This window comes from Rattus norvegicus, chromosome 3, assembly GCF_036323735.1.
Source record: "Rattus norvegicus strain BN/NHsdMcwi chromosome 3, GRCr8, whole genome shotgun sequence".
In the NCBI taxonomy this organism is placed as follows: Eukaryota; Metazoa; Chordata; class Mammalia; order Rodentia; family Muridae; genus Rattus; species Rattus norvegicus.
Genome location: NC_086021.1, coordinates 186,990,355 through 187,011,757, shown reverse-complemented (window position 1 = coordinate 187,011,757; position 21,403 = coordinate 186,990,355). Strand labels below are relative to the sequence as shown.

The following is a 21,403-nucleotide window of genomic DNA, read 5'->3' as shown; positions in this document are numbered from 1 at the left end:
ACCAATGTCTCTGGAGATTTCTCCCGCAGGTGTGGGAGGAGCATATCCGACAGAACAAGGGGTAGACATAGACGGCATGCTACTTTGTGGGATCCCAAATCCATCCTTTGCCGAACCCCTGACTGCCCCGCCCGAAACACTCGCAGGGCCCTAACTGCTTAGGCTGCCAGAGCAAGCCAGCTAACAGTTAATGTGGTCTTTAAAATGCAGACTCTGTGATGGGGAAGGGTGTGTGTTAGATTCGTGAATGACGGTTTTTTTATTAGAACTGCCTACCATCCTCCCAAAAGATATTATCTTCCTGTCACTGTGACACGCCAACAAGATCTTGAAAGATGGGAGGAGGAGCAAGCATGGTGGGCGGGGCAAAGGCAGGGCCCAATCAGACTGTCAGACACGGGTGGGCGGTGCCAGGGCCGCGGGGTAGGAAGTCCCAGGGAGCCGTTTATGAATCAGAGGCCTGTGAGTGACAGGTTTACGCAAACCTTATAGCTCATCTGTCCAAAGATACAGATGTGATGATGTTATCGGGACGCCATCCAGAAGTGCCATCGAGATGGCAAGAGCTTGCGGCAAGTATGATTAATGTGCCAACGGGGCATGTTCACCACTGAGGCAGGAACGACGGCGGCGTTAATATAGCAGCGTGCCACACAGGGCACACACTGAGATGGACTGCTTTTTACCAGCTCAGGTGGCATAACCTTAATGCGGTACATTAAAATCATTCATTGCTATGGATAAATAGCTTAATGAGACTTGAAGTATCATGCACACTCCCCAGGAACGTCTGATGGAGTGAGGCAGGCAATGGCTGTCAGGAGCACACATTATGCAAAAAATAATGCCCTTCCTTCCGGTCTCTGCTCCTGCATTGTTACTCCTGGTGATCAGTGGCAGAGACATCTTCCCAGGTTGGTGCCAGATAAGTCTGTGTAATGAAGAAGTCAGGCACAAATATCCATGACACTTTCCTGAGTACCTCTCCCCTTTAAACACAGGTCAGTAACATTCTGGTTTTCTTTGGCTGACTTAACCCCTTTCCGAACGCTGATGCCTACCAGGAATGACCACTTCCTGTTTAACATTCCTAAATGTGACTCTTCTAGGACAAGAATTTAAACAAAGAGCATTCACGGACATGGACGTTCCGATAATCTCTGCATTCACGGACATGGACGTTCCGATAATCTCTGCATTATAAACTGGAAACTTTCCCCTCTCCTCTGCGCACTGAAAGTGGGAGGCAACTGAGGGTAGAATAGTCAACCTTCAGCTGTGGGAGGATAGGGCTCTGGCTTTCCTAGGTGACTCTAAGAGCTAACCTATGGAGACTCTGGCAGACTCTAGCTGTTCCAAACACTTGGCTTGGTACCTCTAGAAAGGAGCGCTGGATTGTTTTTGCAGAGCCAACTGCCGATTAGGACGTTATCAGGCTTCATTTCTCTATCATAGGGAGCAGAGAGCCTTCCCAAGACCCCACCAGACCCAGTATGGCAGCCACAGTGTTAGTATACACACTCAGTACACTCTGTTCATCATCCAGCTTCTTCCAGAGGCATCTTGAGCTGTTAGGGGTTTGGAAACTCTGCTTTGCCATATTCTAGAAGCACTAATACATCCACTGGCTAGGGAGGCCAAGTGCCCAGAGCTCCAGTCCTGCAATTTCACTGGATGTTCAAAAATATCTGGAGCAACTGCGGCAGGAGTCAGGGGGTGGGGTGGGGTGGGGCCGGGCCCTCAGGTTCCTTATACACTGTAGAAAGCAAAACCCAGGGCTCAGAAAGGTTAAACAATGTTAAATCCCGCCAGGACTGTGGTTGAAATACAGGTCTCTCTGATCTCCAGTTATGCCCCTGGGACACACACACACACACACACACACACACACACACACACACACCCTAAACAGGCAACTTTAAAGGCTGTGCCAGCATCAGGGCTCCGCTGTAACCCTGGACTGCAAATGATGGAGGTTACTGTCTTTGCCTCTTTTCTGCAAATCTGTTTTTTTTTTAAAGAAAAGAAACATTGTTATCTAAGCCACCCCCTTCTGTCTGCCTACACCTGCTTGCAGTGAGTGAGGCAAGGACCTCCCAAAACAACTCTGCAGTGCCACAATTTCAAGTGGACAGTAGGGCCTTTCTCCCAATGCCAAAGGTCACTCTAAGCCTGCGATTAAGATGTGGGAGCATCCTCAGGCTCTTCTGGTCCTGAGAGGAACTTGGAAGGAGCTTAATGGTGGATGGATGCTCTCTTCCTGGAAATGTAGCTCTTTGTATCAAATTTCAGAGAGCCTGCTACAAAGCTAGAGTGAGCAGGTGACCACAGAGAGACACTATAGGGTACTCTTGCCTCATATCACAATGACCCCTGAGAGTCACCAGTGACACCAGGAATTGAATCTATAAGGTGATTGAATGTGCTAGAATGCCAGGCCCCAGAGAATCTCTTGGCCACCAATTCTACCATCTTTCTAGCAGGTAGACCTTGAACAGGGACTTCCAGGCAGAGTCTCTCCCAACCCTTGCTTCTCTCTTCCCCTCCCCCAAGCTCTGAATCTCTTCATTCAGATGAAGCCACAAGCCCTTCAATAATCACAGAGCCCTGCTTGCAAAAAACCACACTTACTGTCCCTTCCAAATCCCCAGTTTCCCTGGCAACATGGACATGAAAGGGAGCAGTTCCTGGCATACCCCGGGGGCAGGTGGACACAGGATGCTGGCCGTCTCATGATTGCCAGGTTGTCTCCTGCTGACCAACTAAGAGGAGAAAAGTGGCCTGGAAGATTTGCAAAGCAGGTTCTTGAGTGCAAGCATCTGCGCCAGACGGATCAGAAGGCCGTCAGACAGAAGCATTAGACGTGGGCAAAGTGTGAGTAGACAAAGGGTCAGGTGTGCCTGCTTCACACAGACAGCATATTCTCTTGCATGTGATCAGATTGTCTCTAAGCCCATGTCCTTAACCTGTAAGCAAGGGTTTTCCTCCTAAGCCCAGCCAAGCAAGACACACAGGTGCAAGCCTCTCAGAAGCGCCTGTAGTAGGCATCCATTCCATACACACTGAGACTCACGTCCATGGCTGACCTTTGCCCTGTGGCTAACCTGATCTTGGCCAGGTGGGCTCTGCTCTGCTGCTGCAGGGCTTCCCTCACAGCACTTGCTCTGTCTGTTTCTGCTCCTACTCCTGCAGAAGACAGCAGGCCGCTCTCTCTGACCCGCCTTTCTCCTAGAAGATGCCTTAGCCACTCCTCTCCCTCTTTTCCTAGGAGTGGACTGTAGCTAGGGGTCCTCCGCTCTCCCCACTGGTGCCATTACAGACAGTGGGACACAACTGTTGAGGCCACGGATGTCAGCCCCTGCTTTATAGTCCCATCAACAGCATTTCCACTCCACGCCATCACCAGTGAGTCTCAGACACCAGCCCTCCCTGCACAGTAAACGCGCATATGACCACACAACTTCTGCCATCAACATCCCCAACATCCCCCAGCACCGCTGTCCGTAGACGCCAGCCCCGTATCCCCAACATTAATAAAACTGTACAACCATCCCCTGTCTCATCATCCCGCCCCCACCAACGAGGCTGTGGGTACCATTTCTGCATTCCAAGCACCATCTCGACCACTGCAGCCAACAGCACCATCGCTAGCCCAGCATCACGGCTGCTGATCCTGCAGGGGGCAGCGCTGCACCCACCACCAGCTCCAACACAGCTGCCGACGGCATCACCACAACCACAGCCATCTCCGTCAGTGCCAGCACTGCACTGCTTCATCCAGGATGCCCATGTGCTCTTCCACAGGCCAATCCCGTGATGACTGACCCATCTTACAGCTCACAACTGGCCTGGCCACCACCTTCAGTGACATGTCCAAAGTCCCAAGAATGCAGGTGTATGAACCAGCTCCTGATTCGAGAGAGGCAGGATGGCCCCTGAGTTAACCATCCGGGACCTCCTCAGACTCCCTGGAACTCTCTGGACACCATATGATATCCCTCTCTCTGCAGAAATACATATGCAGTGCTTGTGACTCGCACAGATGGCTGGTCCTCCCCTCATCCAGAAGTCCTCCTTAGAGAAATGCAGGATAAGTCTCTCTGTTTTGCCTCCTGGGTCTCCTAAGCATCTCACCATACCAGTTTGCCATTTTGTGCTCCGAGGAAGTGAACTTAGGGAGCGGCAGGACGTTGCTTGCCAGTTGCAGAGATCCAACCCCAAGTTCACAGCCTGGCTGATGAGTGTCCGGCATTGTTTGACTTAGCCTGAACCCCCAAAACGCTCCCATACTTTTGTGCCTTCCATGAGAGCTCTCTTGCCTGGAACTGAAATACTGTTACACTACTTCCTGGAGGGAGTAAGGGCTCTATGTAGCTAACAGGACTGGAGTAAAAGAATCTGCACAAAACCATACACACCTGCCTCTTTAACTGGGCTCGAATCAAGCCAGGCACTCACTGCCTGGTATCATTAAGGTTTCCACAGGCCTCCCCCACGGTCTCAACAGCCATTCAAATCGCATCCAAAAGAGGAGAATGGTCCCCGTGTTCTGCGTCTGACAGAACAGCCTGCCATCCACATCCACGGTGGGTCAAGGTCACTCTGGTGGGAGTGTAACCACACCTGCCCTTGGCTCCTCGTTCTGTGTGGCTGGGCAGTTGGGGATATGGGAATCCTACTGTGTGAATTGCTGGTTTTTCTCCATTAAGTCCAAAGGACCTAAGAGGCCCAGGGGGCCATTCATTACGGTGGATGTAATAGAATCTCGGCCACATTATCTCCATAGAACAAAGAATATCATTGCTGTTTTTAGAACAATGAAAGAGGCTCTGAATAAACCTCTAAGAATTCAAAATGGGTAGAGAAAGGGCTTGCCCCTGCTCACTCCTCCATGCAAAGCAGAGCAAACGCTTACCTAGACAGATCTGCAGAGCTGCCCGAACCCCACCGCCCCGCCTGAGGGCTCCCAGCAGGGGGCCACAGTAACTCCAAGAGCAGGACAAAGGCCAGGAAGGATGTGTGGGCTGCATTGTGACAGCCAGCTGTTGGGGACCTGCCAGCCCAGCACCCACACACAGCCAAGTTGCTGGGGACCCAGTGGAACATGAACCCCCGACTTTCCCTCTCTAAGGTTTAAAAGCTAAGCCTGGAAACCGAATTTTCTGGGGGGAAAAAAGTGACCAAGAGTTCACACCTAAATTTTTAAAATTCAGAAGCAGCAGGTAGGAAGGAGAAAAGAAATTGCTGGTGTGTGAGCCTTGGCTGAGCTCACGATGGCTGGTGATACTGAAGGTCTGAGGCCTTTGTTCTCATCCCAAGACTCCAGGGCCCAAGCAACAGATGTGGGAAGAAGGCACGAACCCTTCTGACCAGCAGCCACATCCACCTGGTGCCAAAATGAGACCCAGCTTAGCTTTGCTGTTCCTCATGGAGTTGTGAACACTGGTACCTGGCCTGCTTGTGGGTGGGTGGGCTCTGTGCCTGGAGGCTCATTGACCAAGGTCTCAGTGACTCCTCAGGAGGGCTCAGTGACCAAGATCTCTGTGCCTCTCCAGGACAGCAAGGGCACTCAGGGGTACCGAGATCCAGTGAAGTCTGAGGACCAATCCTGAAACTGCTGTTTATTAAACACGGTTCCTGTGCATCTGGAGAGGGATGTGGAAGTCGCGTGTAAGCCTCCCTGCCCAGGCACATGCACGAGGCTAAGACTGGGTGCTGGGTGTGTGTGTTTGGATACAACCCTGGGTAGCCTCCATGTGAGATACGCTCTGGGCAGCGAAGTCCTGATGCAGCTGCGTTATATTTGAGTGTGACACATAGGCTATGTCACCAGGCTCTGACTCCCGAGTCACAAACAAGGGCTGGGCCATCAGGAAGACGTGGCACTAAGGCCTCTGGGGACCGTCAGTCAGCCAAACGATTCAGAGTTGCTTAACTCTGGGGCCAAAATGCCAGCCCAGCAAAAATGAATTGTGACTTTTATGAGGCGAGGGGGAGGAAGGGAGGGAGGGAGGGAAGGATGGAGGAGGAGTGGGAGGAGGAGGGGAGAGAGAGAGAGAGAGAGAGAGAGAGAGAGAGAGAGAGAGAGAGAGAATCTCCCATAGATGTGGGAAAGAGATTCCACAAGGGACAAAAACAGGATTCCCTTCTTTGGTCTTGAATTGGTACTGTTAATAAACCCAAGCCAGGCCTGTCACCAGATCAAAGAGATATTAAATCACCTCCAAGCCCAGGCTCCGTGCCTCTTAGCCTCAAATGACACAACACGGCCCATGTGTTTGGCCCCACTAGGAGCAGAGGGATTTCCGCTAATGTCTTCCATTCGGCTCCAAGCAGCATCACCATGGGTGCCCGGAGTCCCACCAGGGAAACATTGTCTCCTTCTCTAGGGGTGGGTCCTGCTGGCAGAGCTGATGCTATACCAGTCTGTGATATCAGGAGCCTCCCTGGTGCTCTCAGAGTGTGATAAGTGCAGACTGAGCCGGTAGGCTGGGAAGAAAAAGTAGGTGTTTGGAGATACCAGACAGTGCCCAATGGGACACCAGTGTCACTTTCCCCCACCCCATGACTCAAGAGCAGGTGGGGTAAAAACCGTCCGCAGTATGTCCCTATCATGGGTGGATAGGGAGGTTGCCCTCCCCTGCTTGATGAAAGATTATTGAAGAAAAAAAAATAAGACCCCAGAATAGCCCAGCCCCAAGACAGCTTCTGTGGCAGCTAATATACGATGACAATTGGCTCCCATCATCAAGGCGCTGAGGGAGGAGGCCTGTGGACATCGAGGTGCCCACCTCTCTCGCCTGCCATCCTCTGGGTGCCCCGAGGCTGCCAGCACGGTGCATTCCGGGCCAAGCCAATCACGGCTGTTCCGGAGCCTTCTGCAGGGCTCTGAGCACCCGGCTGCAATCAGATTACACGCACCAGTGCCCAGCCCTGCTCACTCCGAACAGAACGAATCCATTCATTAACACCAAGGCCAATTAAAAAGTAGGCATGCTCCCAATGAAGAAATCCCCCAGGCCAGGCATTCTCATCCTCTCCCAGGAAGCCTTGCTAAGCGACCACTGCCCAACGCAGCGTGGCTCCCGGGGAACAAACGGGCAGAGGGAAGGGAGAGAAGCCCGGACAAACAGCCACCACTCTTCCATCTCCCAGCAATGACAAAAGGTTTGTCCATCAGCTCCCTGGAACCCTCACAGCATCAATACAGTGTGAAGCCCCACACAGCTTGCTTCAGACCAAGTTTTATAAAGAGTCCATTTGTGTATTTTCATTAAAGTGCTTAATATCCAAGTGACAGAGAGAGAGAGAGAGAGAGAGAGAGAGAGAGAGAGAGAGAGAGGAGAGAGGAGAGAGAGAGACCCGGCCTTCCCATTATAGGCTATATAAAAGCAACATTGTAAAAAATAAAATCACCACTGAGTTATTTACAAAGGCAAAAATGTAATCAGTGTTTAAACACTCACTCGTCGGGAAGACACATCTTGTGGTAACACGAGTCAGATCAAATAGCCAGATTGGCAGCTGCTATTCAAATCTTCTCTGGATCCTAGCACACAGGGCTTCTTCATTCAAGAATAAAATCCCAGGGCCCCCTCCTCGCACGACCCCCAGGGGTGAGGCCTCAACATCTAGATTGGAACAAAGATTCAAACCACAGCAAGGAGGCCCCAGCAGAGCTCTCTGATGTGACGGGGTGGGGCGTGTGGGTGATCTGGGGTATCTGCAATTCACTTGTGTTTCTGACCCAGTTGGTTATCAGTACGCTGCCTGTCCAGACAAACCTCACCGTTTGTCCTCTGTTTAGGTCAGCATGGTACGGCCTCCAATCATATTTATTCAACAGCCGAAGTCCTATGACTTACCTCCACACGCACTTATTTAATTTACCTATTTATTGGTAAGTGATGTGCATGCTCACATGGACGCGTGTAGGCGTACTGGTCCACTACTTACTAATAAATACTCTTACTTAGTATCTCTAACTGATCCCGAAGCCGGGCTGGCAGCCATCAAGTCACAATAATCATCCTGTTTAAAAACCCCGCAGTGCTGGGCTCACAGGTATGATTGGTTACATCTGGCTTTTTATAGGACTGTTGGGGATCTGAACTGGGGTCCTTCTGTTTGTGCAGCGAGCCCCCTTACCAACTGAGCCATCTCTCTGACTTAAGTAAGTTGTGACTTAACTTCTGAGGCTCAGCTTTCTCCAGACTGGGTCGGTGGGAGTCCACGGGCAGAGCCGGCTCCAGGTGCTCCTATCACAAGCCTGTCGCTGTGTGAACAGGCTCTCGCCCCAGCTTTCTGCAGGCTCCTTTTGTTGCTTTAATTGGTTTCACTTATAATTAGCTGGGGCTCTGTTGCCTAATCGCTCCCCCTCTGATCGTATCTTGCCATCAGGTTTGTTCACGGCTGAGTCTTAAGCCTCACAAACGGTTTAAGTGCAGATAAGCACGTAAGAGTCCTTACCCACGATGGGGACACTCAGTGGGGAAGAGGTATCCAGAGCCTTCTCGGTGGGCTCTCCTGCTGTGCAGCCCTTCCCTGGCCTCTCCCTGGCAATTCTGGCTTGTTAAGTCTCCTGTAGAAGACATTGCTCATCTGCTCATCTGCTCAACTGGTACCTGGGTGGACTGGGCCAGCTAAGGTCTACCCCAGGCTCAGCTTTCACGAGCTCCCAGCTGAGCCTCACATGGCTGTGGTGAACTTTGTGTGGTCCGCCCGTCAGAGGGTCCAGGCATAGAGTTCCACCTGTCCACGGCTATATCCTTGTTAGTGCACACATTTCCATTTCCTTTCCATCTCTCTTCTCTTCCTAGTCTCCTCTTTTTCCTTCTCCTTCCCTCCTTTTCCCTCTTTTTCCCCTTCTCCTTCCCTCCTCTTCTCTCTTTTTCCCCTCCTCCCCTCCCCTCCTCTTCTTCCTCCTCTTCCTTCTTTCCCCTCCGCCTTCCTTCTCCCCTCCTCCTCTTCTTCCACCCCCTCCCCATCCATAACTGCTATTCTCTTTTCCTTTGGCTTTTTTTTTTTTTTGAGACAGAATTTCACTAAGCAACTCGGGCCAAGCTTAAGATCACCATCCTCCTGCCTCAGCCTCCCAGAGCTGATTATAGGCACTTAACACAGAACCTTGTTTCTTAGGATCAGGTCTCTCACCAGCTGCTTACACTCAGCCCCTGCCACGGGATCCAGGTTAAGAGTCCCTAAGTCAAGATGCAACCAGATCTTAAGATGTATGATACCCTGCAGAAACCCAGAGAACTGACTTGGGGCCACACTCTGGGCCATCTTGGAGGGGCTTTGGATTCCTGGAGAACTAACGAACACAGACAAAGCCTGCAGCAAAATCATGCTTCAGCCGCCACAGTTTCTTACCACAGGGGAGTCAATGTTAGCTTTGGCAGGAGAGCCTCAGACTGCAGAGAACACTTGCACGATGCTTCTGAAATACCCATGCCAGCTGCCTGCCCACCTTACACTGTACCAGGCAGTTGCCTGTGCTTAGGTTTTATTCTGGCTGTGCCCACCTTGTCACTAGAGACAACAGCCTCACATCCCCCAGCTTTGGCTGAATACTCTCACTTGACCCCCACTCTTGGTCCTGGGGGCAGGGTAGGGCATGTCTGGAAGCCCCTCTGGCTGTATTCTGACCCAGCAGTTGACAGAGAGTTTACTCAGAGAATGGGGATGCCCTGGGCTGAGCATAGCCTTCACTTCCATGCAGTACCAGGGCTCCCCAGTGTTCCTGATCACCCATACGTTTGACTCCAGTGTTTTTAATCGCCCATAAGCTTGGCCCTCAGGGTCTGGTTCTGTGCCTGCCTCCTGACTCTACCCTGAAACCTTCTATTTCTTCCTAATGGCGCAGGGGCTGCTCCTCCCTGGTTCTTGTGCACCGGGCACGCATGTATCATCCCCTGTTGAGTGTGAGTGTACTAGGCACACACTCTTGGTATACAGTTTTTTTGAGAAAAAGAATAGTGTGGTCTTGTGTCCTTGGGTGTCCCATGCCCGGAGCTGGTGGCTCTGCCTGGAGATGGGCCATAAAGTCTATGCTCAGCTTTCCAGGCCTCCTGCCTCTGTGACATTAGCTCTGCCGAAGTGTGAACCCCACAATGGGCGCCATCTTGAGCCCTGAAACAGCCAGGAGGCTTTGGCTTTGAGTCAACTCGCCAAGAATGGGCTACTCACTCTGCTTGCAGATTCTCAGACTCCATTTCTACCCAGAAGGCACGGACAGGAGGGGAGTGCTGGGGTCCATGTATGTGCAGGGCCTTGTAGGCTCTGGACCAGATCCAAGAAGGCACAGCAGGAAGGGATGTCAGGAACACAAGAGGGAGAGAGGACCTAACAAGCCTGGGCCACCATGCAGCGCAGGCTAGAGAGCAGACAGTTGAGCTAAAGCAGCAAGGGCTCTGGCAGAGACAAGCAATCTACGTAGATAGAGACGGAAGGAAGGACTTGCGATGGGTAGGCGGTCAGAGCAGAGACGTACGCAGAGGTGACGGTTTTTTCAGTATGACTTAGCAATTAGGAAGGGTTAGCAGGCAAAGAGGGAAAACCACACAGCACACAGAGAGGTCCTGAGGCAGGAGAAAGGACAGAGGATGTGGGGGCCGGAAGGACTGTCAGTGTGGTTTACTATAACTCAGTATTGAGGAAAAGCTGGTCTGGCGTGGCCCTGACTTGGATTCAGTGCTTCAGCACCGCTGTTGACAGGCTGAGCTACAGAGCTAGAGAACTTGGCTACAGCTGATGTGTGAGCACAATCAGCAAGGCTCACTGGCTGTGTGTCTAGGGCCCAAGCGAATGACTTCTAGAAAGGACAAGTCTCGGAGACTCTAGACACAGGCCAGGGTGTCACTTCCAAATATTTTTCTTGATTGCGGAGGCATGTGGTGTAGTGTGGGGGTGAAAAGGGGGGAGCAGGGGAGGAGGGGCAGAGTGAGGGGAGGGAAAAGTGAGTATGGGATGGGAAGAAGGGGAGGGAAAAGGGAGAGGTGTCGGGAGAGGAAGGAGGGGAGGGGGAGGGGAAGGCGTGGAGGGGGGACAGGGGAGGAAGTGCAGGGGGAGTCATGAAAACACACTAGCCAAGAAGTGAGCCATGGGTCCCAGGACTAACAGCAGAACCTCAGAAAGAGCCACATCAAGTCTGAGTACCCAGCAGCCCCGCTCTCTCTCTCCTCCAGTAAAGACAAAAGCACTGTTTTGACAAAGACAGTTTCTCAGTTAACCTTTCAACACAGGACAGGGACAGCAGGTCTGGAGTCACAGGGATGGGAGCAGGGAGCACAAAGTTCGTCCAAGGAACAAGAAGCCAAGGACAGGCAGGGGCACTGGAGCAGGCAAGAGGGTTTTGTTTTTTCTTCTCTTTTGCTTTTTTTTCAAAAGAGCACACAAAAGTGTCACAGTGAAATCCCCTTTGTATACTATCCAAAAAGCTAGACAATCAATTAAAATCATTTTCAAATGTTTGCTATTGGTGATAGATGACAGGTGAACAACTTTATCCGCGTCCCTCGTTCTCTCATCCTCACATGTATTTGTCATCGGTTACTCTTCATCAGTTCGCAAACGGGCCTGGAGCCATCTCATACTTTCTGTGCTTTTGCTTTTCCTCAAGGCCACAGAACGTAATGTTATAATGACCAATTGTGCAATAATTTCTGATTAGGATGCCCAACATAAAATTCTGTTGTTGCATTAAAACCAAACCAAAACCAAAGAGATGAAAAATGACATGGTAGTCAAGAGCTGCATCTCATGGTTCCACAGCTGTCAAAAGGGACACACGTGCACAAACACACACACACACATGCACACACACACATGCACACACATATACACACATGCACACACACATGCACACACATATACACACATGCACACACACATGCACACACACTTGCGCGCACACGCATGTGCACACACACGTGCACACACATACACACATATACACACATGCGCGCACGCACACACACACACATGCACACATATACACACATGCGCGCACGCACACACACACACATGCAGTGCACATGGGCTCAACTGTGCACACACATCCACAGGCCGGGGAGGCCAACTGGCACGGCAGCTGTAACACCCTACTACAATTTAGTGCTGAGTAACTTCTCCCAGAGAACTGGGAGGAGAAACCCATCCATGTTCTGTCCTGAGCCAAGCCTGAGTACCAAAAACTAGGCAAATGTAAATAAATAAATAAAATAAAAATTAAAAAAAAAAAGAAAAGCAAGAGAGTGAGGGAGCAAGCAAGCCACGGCAGTCTGAAAGGCAAACACTTTTGAACTCTAAGTCCAGAAGGGCTGAATGAAGTATCTGTCATGGCCAAGCTGGCTAGCTCAGTGACACAAGTTCGCTCCAACTGCAGGGTGTTTATTAGTGTAGTTTCCACGATCACAGATTAAAGAGAAAACTGCATGGCTATTTCGCACGCAGGAGGGAAAAATCCTGACAAAAATTTTAGCAAAGTGGATCAGGCAAAGCTTCCAGAATTTCATGAGAGGCGTTTTAAAGAAACTTTCAGCAAACATCATTTGCCATGATGAACCATCAGAGCCATCGCCTTTTAAATTAGGAACAAGACAGCCACCCGCTATTAATTTACACCTCCATTTAACGTCGACTAATTAACAAGAAAGAAGAACCAGTGATTAGAGAGAGACAATTAAGATTAGCATCACTCATAGATGCTATGATTTTCCACACTGAAAAACTCCAAGCAATCTACGGCTCATGAGAAGCCAGAAGTTGAACAGCTTGGTAGATATAAGATAAATTTACAAGCGTCCACTGCATTCAACACAGCGAAACAGGGAGAAGATGTATTTAACAGGAAGTAAGGCATGGAGCACTTACAAAGCACCCACGGGAAACTGCAGCAAAGTGGGAGAGAGAGAGAGAGAGAGAGAGAGAGAGAGAGAGAGAGAGAGAGAGAGAGAGAGAGAGAGAGAGAACACATTGTAGGGTTCCCAGGACACTTGCGCCATCCGAGAAATTACCCTCTCATAAATATGCAGGTTCTTAGCTCTTAATTGGACCAAAGTTTCACAGAAATCCCCATCAAAGCTTCAGGGTGGTTTCCAGAGCAGGCATTTTTAATTTTCCATGGAAGAACAGAGGCTCTGGAGTCCAGCAGATGGCCTGAGGAAGGCCGGTGGGAATCTGCCAACATTTTATCCAGCCTCAGCTCGAGAAGAGGCTGTTTCCCACTGACCTGCACATCCAGGTGGAGAGATCAGAAACCTTTGGTATTTGTTACATTGTTACTGCTGCAACCTAATAGTTCGCAAGAAGCAACTTGAGGGAGGATTCACCTGCTCTCTGACCTTGCTCGCTGGTGCCAGAGGTCTGGTGTATGAGAGGCTCTTGGCTGGAGCAGCAGGGCCACAAGGCTCTTTGCTCACATCTCAGCAGCTTAGGAAGTGCAGAGAGATGAAGGCCAGTGTGGTTTTCTCCTTTATTCTGATTTGATCCACTTAGGATCCTACCCTGCGAGTTGCTGCTGTTCATATTCAGAACAATCCTTCCAGTTCACTAAAGCCTTCTGAGACACATGCATGAATGTCTCCTGAGGGTCCCAAGTCAGTCAGTCAGTCAGTCAGTCAGTCAGTCAGTCAGTCAGTCAGTCAGTCTGTTTTTCTTAAAAAAAAAAACTATTTTATTTTAAATTTTTGCGAATTTCACATCATCCACCCTAATCCCACTCATCTCCCCTTCCCCTACACCCACCCCTACACCCTTGCAACACCCTTGCAACAACCCGACCCCTAACAGGAAAAATGATCTCATTGCAGAAGCTGTGGAGTATCACAGTGTGTGTACATATACCGTAATACACCCCAGTCTAATACGAAACATGATCGATTGTTTTCCCACACTCAATTAAGAACTAACATTTATCTGGAGACATCAGAAAGGTGCAAGGGAAGGACAAGGTGCTTATTGGAGATGACTGTCACTGTATGCAAATCCCAGAAAGGGCTCCTGTCCTGGTAAGTGAGCACCTCTGCAGACAAAATGCCAGTGAGGGAAAGGACCCAACTGGATAAAGAAAGGAGGAGACAGGCTCTGCAGCTCTGGGCTAGGGTGAGCTTTGCTACAGTCTTGGAAAGTGAAATTACCCAGCTGCAAAGTGCAGCATTCCTGAAGTGCCTGACAGAAACACTCGGGCGTGGCTGGGGAACACAGGTAAAAGCTGTTCACCTGTCTGTAAACCCAGCACAGAAGAAGGAGAGAAAGAAGGATCCCTGGGGTTCCCTGACCGGCCAGCCTAGCCCAGCCTAGCCCAGCCAGTGAGCTCCAGATTCACTGAGAACCCTGTTTCAAAAAAGGAAGCAAGAGATGGAGAGATGACCCAGCGTTAAGAGCGCTTACTGCTCTTTCAGAGGGCCTGGGTTTGGTTTTCAGCACCCACAGCGGGGTGGCTTACAATTGCCAGGAACTCTAGCTCCAGGGATTTCATGCCCTTATTTGCCTCTGTAGGTATCTGTGCACATAATACACACACACACACACACACACACACACACACACACACACACACACACACACACACACATTTAAGAGCACTTTATGCTCTTGCAGAGGACCTGGGTTTGGTTCCCAGCACTCACAGGGGTGGCTTACAAATAACTGTAACTCCAGCTCCAGGGCTTTCATGCCTCTTCTGGGTATCTGTGTACATGTGTATATAACACACACACACACACACACAAGTGAGGGGATATTGACATGAAACATGAACAAAGTCTACCATGTCTTCACAACTGGACCCTCACGTGCTTAGTGCAGACGCCTGAGAAACTGGCGTGGAAATGTGCAGGAAGGCAAGAACTGAAGACAAACCGATTGTCAAGGGAAGGATGGATAGTGATAGCATTTAAAGAATGGAACTCTATACAGCAGTGAAAATGGAACTCTATACAGCAATGAAAAAGGAGACAATGGCCTCTGGCCAAAGCTAAGTGATAAAACTTAAAAACTCCACATGTGCTGCACAGCCAGTGCCTCCGGTACACGGGCAACGTTTATTTCACCACAGGAGACAGTGCTGAGGTGAACAAAGCTCCCAGCTTGCATAAGTGCTCTGGCTCTCCTGGGAGGCAAACCCAGGAGACTGATCATGAGTCAGCATGGGATTTGTTCCACCTTTCTGGACTGAAAGGTAAAATGTTCAACTCAGAAGGCAGGTCATGTGACTCCATCTTCAAAACCAGACAAGGTGTGAGAGAGGGAAGGCACGGCTCAGCCGCAGGGCAGGGGTGGGGTAGGGCACACTGGGCTTCCTCTAGACTAACGTTCTGTTTTAGATAGCGTATTTTTTTGCATAAAATAATTTGAAACTCTCAGACAAAACAACAACAAACATAAATAAAACTAAATAATCAGGGCGGGGTGGCATACACCATTAATCCCAGTACTTGGGAGGCAGAGGCAGGCAGATTTTTGAGTTTGAGGTCAGCCTGATCCACAGAGTGAGTTCTACAACAGCCAAGACTACACAGAGAAACCCTGTCTTGAAAAACTAGGGGTGGGGGGCGCTAAGTAAAAACATTAGTCACAGGTCAAATAAGATTTCCAGCCTGAACTCTGGTCCTTGAGACTGTGGTCCTGGGGTATTCCAGTCGGTATCAGAGATGGGGCATGTTTGGCCCAGTGGTGCCAGGCTTTGATCTCTAAACCTTAGTTTGAATCCCAGCACTCTGAGGCTGCTGGTTCCCAAGGATGAAGCTACTGAAGCAGGGACTCAAGGTAGAGATGGGGGTCTGCATTTCTAGCAGGAACTGCTACTGGTCTGGGCACCATGAAATCCACATGTGTGACTCTGCCCAGAGCAGCCTAGTCCCACCCGGGTGTAACCAGTCTGCACCCCTAGCCTCAAGGTGTGCTCACAGGGAGACAGAGCAGGCATCCCATCCCAGCATCTCAGCGGAGGACGGGCAGCGCCCAACGCAAGTGCACACATTTGCAGATACCCTTCAACATTGGCCTGCAAGCCAGGAAAAGCACAGGCAGGGGCAGAGGAGAGCTACAGCTGGGCAAATCCCCCTTCCTTGGCACCCCGCTCCTGATAGGACAGGATGCAGACAGTGGTCGGCATGTGATCTAGGAAGAAACTGACCCCTGCTTGTCCAGGAGGAACCAGAGTTCACACGGGATCATGCTATTCATGGTCAGATCTAAAGGTCAGAAGAGCCCTCAGAGCAGGACCAGGCCTAAAGCACCGGACAGCCCTGTCTGCTGCGATACAGTGAGCGCCCAGAGCAGTTGTGTACACATTTGCCCTGGGAGACAGCCTTTCCCAGAGGCCTCCCATTGGACACGAGCTCCAAGTGAACTGAGCCAAGGAAAGGGCAGTCTTGCTGCAGATGGGACATTGGTTTGTGGTTATTCTTCGTGTGGGAGGGAGTGAGGAACTGTGCAACTTCAGCAGGAAGCCATTTGGAGGCACGGTCTCTGCACCGGGCCTCTCAACCCACAGGAGTGCTTGTTCTGGCCTAACCATCCCTCAACAGCCCCAGCTTCATTCCCATTGCAGGGGGAGCAGACTCCACACACACACACACACACACACACACACACACACACACACACACACACACTTTGGCACACACACATGCACAGTTGCATCCATGTGGACACTGGTCCATCTCTGGCAGACTTCATATGCTTCACCTTTAGCCACAATATAATTCTGGCCTCTCTAGGAAGCTTCCAGTCCCCCATATTGGCTACATTCCTCTTAGATGGCACTGTGGGTGAGCCCAGAACCTCTTGGTAGCCCTGGTTTTTTACTTGTGATCAGAGCAGGAAGGGCAGTGGAGAGGGGGAAGGGCAGTGGAGAGGGGGAAGGGCAGTGGAGAAATGAGAGAACCAGTTTCTTTCCTGCTTCTTAAAAAACTGAAGCTCCTTCCTCCGTGGCCCCTTGTAGCCCCCAACAAGTTCAGCACCCAGGTAAGCGGATGCTCAACACTGTTTACTGAATGAATGAGTAAAGTTTAACGAACAAGATGAGGGTGCCACTGTCCAGCTGGACCTTCAGAACCTCAAAACAGTAGAAACCCAGAACGCTAAGGCTCAGATGTGTGTGTATGGGGAGGTTCATCCATACAATGATAAACTGCAGATGGGATCCTAGGTCATCTCTATGTCCTATGTGAAAACAACAGAACCCAGAGCCATTTCTCAAGCTACCAGGGCCACGTCACAGGTCGATTGGGGGGGGGGGGGCGTTGGGGTGTGGTCGTGTGCAGAAAGCCTAGCTGTTCACACTTGTGCGAAAATGTTCACTAGGGGCGAAATGTCTGGATTCCTGCTCTGTTAGGCATGTGCTATCCAGAATGTTCTTCACTTATGGCCGCCTGACTTCATGTCCTCCAGTTCCGACGTGCAAGCCTCACCTCAGGGGGTGACCTCAAGAATCGCACTCCAGGAGCCCCACCTGGAGGCAGACTTCCCAAGCTTCACATTAGGAAGTTCCCTGTCTGGCTCCAGCGGACCCTGTCCAGGAGGGACCTGTTCTTGCTTTGGGCCTTGACTGCCTGGCCGGCTCCCTGTTGAGCATGTGCTCTTAGCCCCACTCCCGTCCCAGACGGGGTCCACGCTTATGCCCTGCGGACAATGCTTCTTTCTATGACCACGAGATCAGCACTCCTGGCATGCACCTCTTCAAGCCTGGAACTTACTGTGTTCCTTTCTTTAACCTCTTGCCCCAAATAGTCTCTTGCCTGGCTTTCCTTGCTCTCTAGACTCAGTCCAAATGTCCCCCCTGCAAAGGCCTTTGTCGGCTTGGCTGAAGGCCATCCACCAGTCTGCCCTCTACACAGTGGACACTTTCTTCCTCAACTTCTGCCCCATGAGGTGCATTTGCTTGCCGCCTCCCTCCCTCCCTGGCCCTAGAAAGTGTGGGCTCCGTGAAGGCAGGAACCTTTCTTGCCCTGTACTGGATACCTGGGGCTTTGAGCAGTGCTTGGGCACAGGAGGGAGCCAAATGGTGGGCTGTCCCTCCACAAGGCACAGTCACAGTTACCCCAAGCCTCTCTGTATGGACCTGGGTCCGGGTTCAGAGATGATCAGTTAGTGCTCTGGAAAACAGGTGAGATTGATGGTGCCCTCCTTGGCTTCGCATTGCAGACCTCCCTCCCCCATCCCTCTCTCTCTCTTTTCCCCTCTCCCTCCCCTCCCTCTCCCCCTCTTCCTTACACCCTGTGTTTGCCTATTTCTGCCACCTGTTGTTTAGCTCCTGGGGTAGGCCAGCTTCATGCTCCACACCAGCCAGAGCCTCATGTTAATTGGGAAGCACAATCAGTCTCAGAAGACAGCAAGCAATGGCCAGCAACCAGAAAATGAGAAAACAGAGAGCCTGGGAGCATAACCGATGCATGGGCTCGACAACTAAGGCTACATCTACCTCCCAGGAAAATCACACTCCACAGCCCTGAAGAAGCCGCCTCCATGGGTCTAGAAGGCCTATGCTCGGTGTAGCTGGAGAGGGAAGGGACCCCTAAGGGCTGCCTCTCTCTAAACCTCCTTGTCCATCGTGCTGCGCTGAGGCCATGGCTCTGCCAAACCCTACTTGTGCACTGAGAGTGTCTTCTCAACCCAGCTCACGGTAAGTATCAAGAAGCAGTCACAATAGAAGGACGGACCCAAACAGGGCAGACGGCAGCTCTCATTTCTGCCCCCTGCTCCAGGAGCACAGTATCCTCTCTGCAGCTGCCTTCGTAGAACAGACGTGTCCACCTGTGTCTGCCTACACTTTGAAGTCCTTTCAGAGTCTGAACGCACCAGCTCATCTCCAAACTGCAGGCGTGCCTGGCCCAGGTCTCCTCTTACAGATGAAGCCAGCATGAACTATCCCAGGGCTCCCAAGCCTCACGCCTCACCTGCCCAGCATGCTGAGTGCACAGAGGTTGGCCGTAACAGTCTCTCCCGTGTCTTAGGGACTCAGACTATCTCTTGGGCTCAGTGGGAAGAGGAAACCGCTCAACCCTTTACACCGCCCCCTAGGGCCATTCTCCCACCAAGAGTTCCTGATTTCATCATGTTGTTATTTGCAGTTCGTTCCAGAAGGGTTTGGTCTCTGCTCTTTCCTTCCAGGATTTGTACCCCCTGCTAATCTCATCTGGGTTTATTATGACTCGTTCTCAATAAACAAACAAACAGATTACTCATGACTGGAGAGATGGCTCAGTGGCGAAGACTGGAGACTGTTCTTGCAGAAGAGCTGAGTTTGATTACCAGTGTGATGGCTTGTATAGGCTCGGCCCCGGGAGTGGCATTGTTGGGAGGCGTGGCCCTGTTGGAGTAGGTGTGGCTTTGGAGTGGGCGTGGCCTTGTTAGAATGGGTGTGACCTGTTGGGGGTGGATTTGGCCTGGTGGTGGGTGTGGCCTGTTGGAGTGGGTGTGGCCCTGTTGGAGTAGCTGTGTCACTGTGGGCGTGGGCTTTAAGACCCTCATCCTAGCTGCTGGGAAGCCAGTCTTCTCCTAGCAGCCTTCAGATGAAGATGTAGAACTCTCAGCTTCTCCTGCACCGTGCCTGCCTGGATGCTGCCATGCTTCCTGCCTTGATGATAATGGACTGAACCTCTGAAGCTGTAAGCCAGCCCCAATTAAATGCTGCCCGTATAAGAGTTGCCTTGGTCATGCTGTCTGTTCACAGCAGTAAAACCCTAAGATAACCAGTATGCATGATGGATGGCTCACAGTCTCCTGCAACTCCAGCTCCTTAGGATTCCTCTTTGCCCTCCATGGGCACCTGTCCTCACATGCACAAACCCCACATACAGGTGTGTGTGTGTGTGTGTGTGTGTGTGTGCGCGCGCCCTTGTGTGTATACATATACATGTGTGTCTCTGTGTGTGCCCGTGTGTGCCCATGTGTGTATGTGTGTACATGTGCATATACGTGGGTATGCATGCACATATGTGTGTCTCTCTCTGTGTGCATGTGCTTGTATGTGCCCAAGCATACATGTGTGTGTATGTGTGTGCATGTGTGCCCATGTGTCTCTGTGTGTGTGTGTCTCTCTGTCCATGTCCATGTGCATGTGTGTGTGTGTGTTTGTGTTGTGTTTGTGTGTGTGTGTGTGTGTGTGTGTAATTAAAAATAAAAATCAAGCTAAAAATTTAAAAATAAAAGAATTTTCTTTCCCAGGTCAAGTGCTACATCCTCGTGAAATCACCATGTCCTCTGAATTTTGCTCTGCACTGCCCACTTCGTGTGAACACAGGGCACAGGGCAGACTCTGACAGGCAGTTAGAGCAGAGTGCACCCTTAGAGTTCTCCCTTCCCTCTTTCTCTCCAGGGAAAACTGAAAACTGAAGGGTGTGGGAGCAAAGAAGGTGCCTCTCAATCCCTGGACACCAAAGAAAAGAGCCAAAGATCTACAGTGGTGGGGTGTGGGCTGCAGGGGTGGGGGTGGTGTGCAGGGGATGGGCACTGCATGCCTCATTTGCTACTTTGTGGGACCTAACAAAGACTCCAGCCTGGACCCCAGTACTCTTGGGACCTACCACTCTGGAGGTGGTGGGAACGAACCAACCTTCTATTTCCAGCCATCCCTGCATGGGGAAATGCGCATTTTAAAGGCACATGTTAGCCAGTCATGGAGGTACGCGCCTGCCATCCCAATGCCTGGGAAGGAGAGGAAGGAGAATCAGGAGTCGAAGCCCATCCCTGGCTGCAGAGTGAGTTTGAAGCTAGCCTGGGCTACCAGAGAGCCTGTCTGGCTAAATAGCAGATGTCACACATTCTTAGTGGGATCCTGAACTTGGACCTCTGTGCTTCTCACTGTGGCTTTCCCAGAGCAAGTAGATACACACACACACACACACACACACACACACACACACACACACACACACACACACGTGAGAGCGTGTAGGGGACAATGGGGCTGTCTGATGAGGGACCCTCACCACCGGAACCCCAGCTCCCATGGAAGGGAATTACGGAGTAAATAACTCCCCAGGTTAACAAGGCCTTCTGAGCTTGCCCTACAGTGAGGATGTGTGAGTTCACTGCTTGTATGAGCGAAAAGCTAAGAGGAGAGGTCAGAGACCCCTAAACTTCCTTTAAGGTAATGAACTCCAGCTGCCCAGGAGTGAAGGAGCTTTTGTTGTGAGAGTTCTGAGCTTCCTAGCGTGGTCTCTCAGACTGAGGATTTCGGAGCTGTGAAGTAGTCTCCTTGAGATCCACTTTGCCCCAGGCTCTAGTTCAGGATGTTCTATAGCAGATTCTGGTGCATTGAGGAGCAAGTGCCTCCCTTCTCTCCTGCCGCTGAGCTGAAATTTATGGAAAAGTGGTCTGTAGGACGGCTCCCCGTGGAGAGGAGGTTTTGTGCAGCTTCATGGAGGCTTCCTCTGCTTCCTTCTTGCATAAATGG

At 51.0% G+C, this 21,403-nt stretch overlaps 1 protein-coding gene across 2 annotated transcripts in view; it reads right to left on the bottom strand.

Annotated features, from left to right (window-relative positions):
• Nucleotides 1-21,403, bottom strand: part of Cdh4 (cadherin 4) — a 478,258-nt gene that overhangs the window by 369,263 nt on the left and 87,592 nt on the right. The window contains exon 1 of one of the 2 annotated variants that reach the window (XM_039106754.2): nt 10,189-10,845. The exons of the other annotated variant lie outside the window; for it this stretch is intronic. The gene's annotated coding sequence lies outside the window, so the exon portion shown is untranslated. Of the gene's footprint in view, nt 1-10,188; nt 10,846-21,403 lie in introns of those variants that run through there. 2 annotated transcript variants of the gene reach the window in all.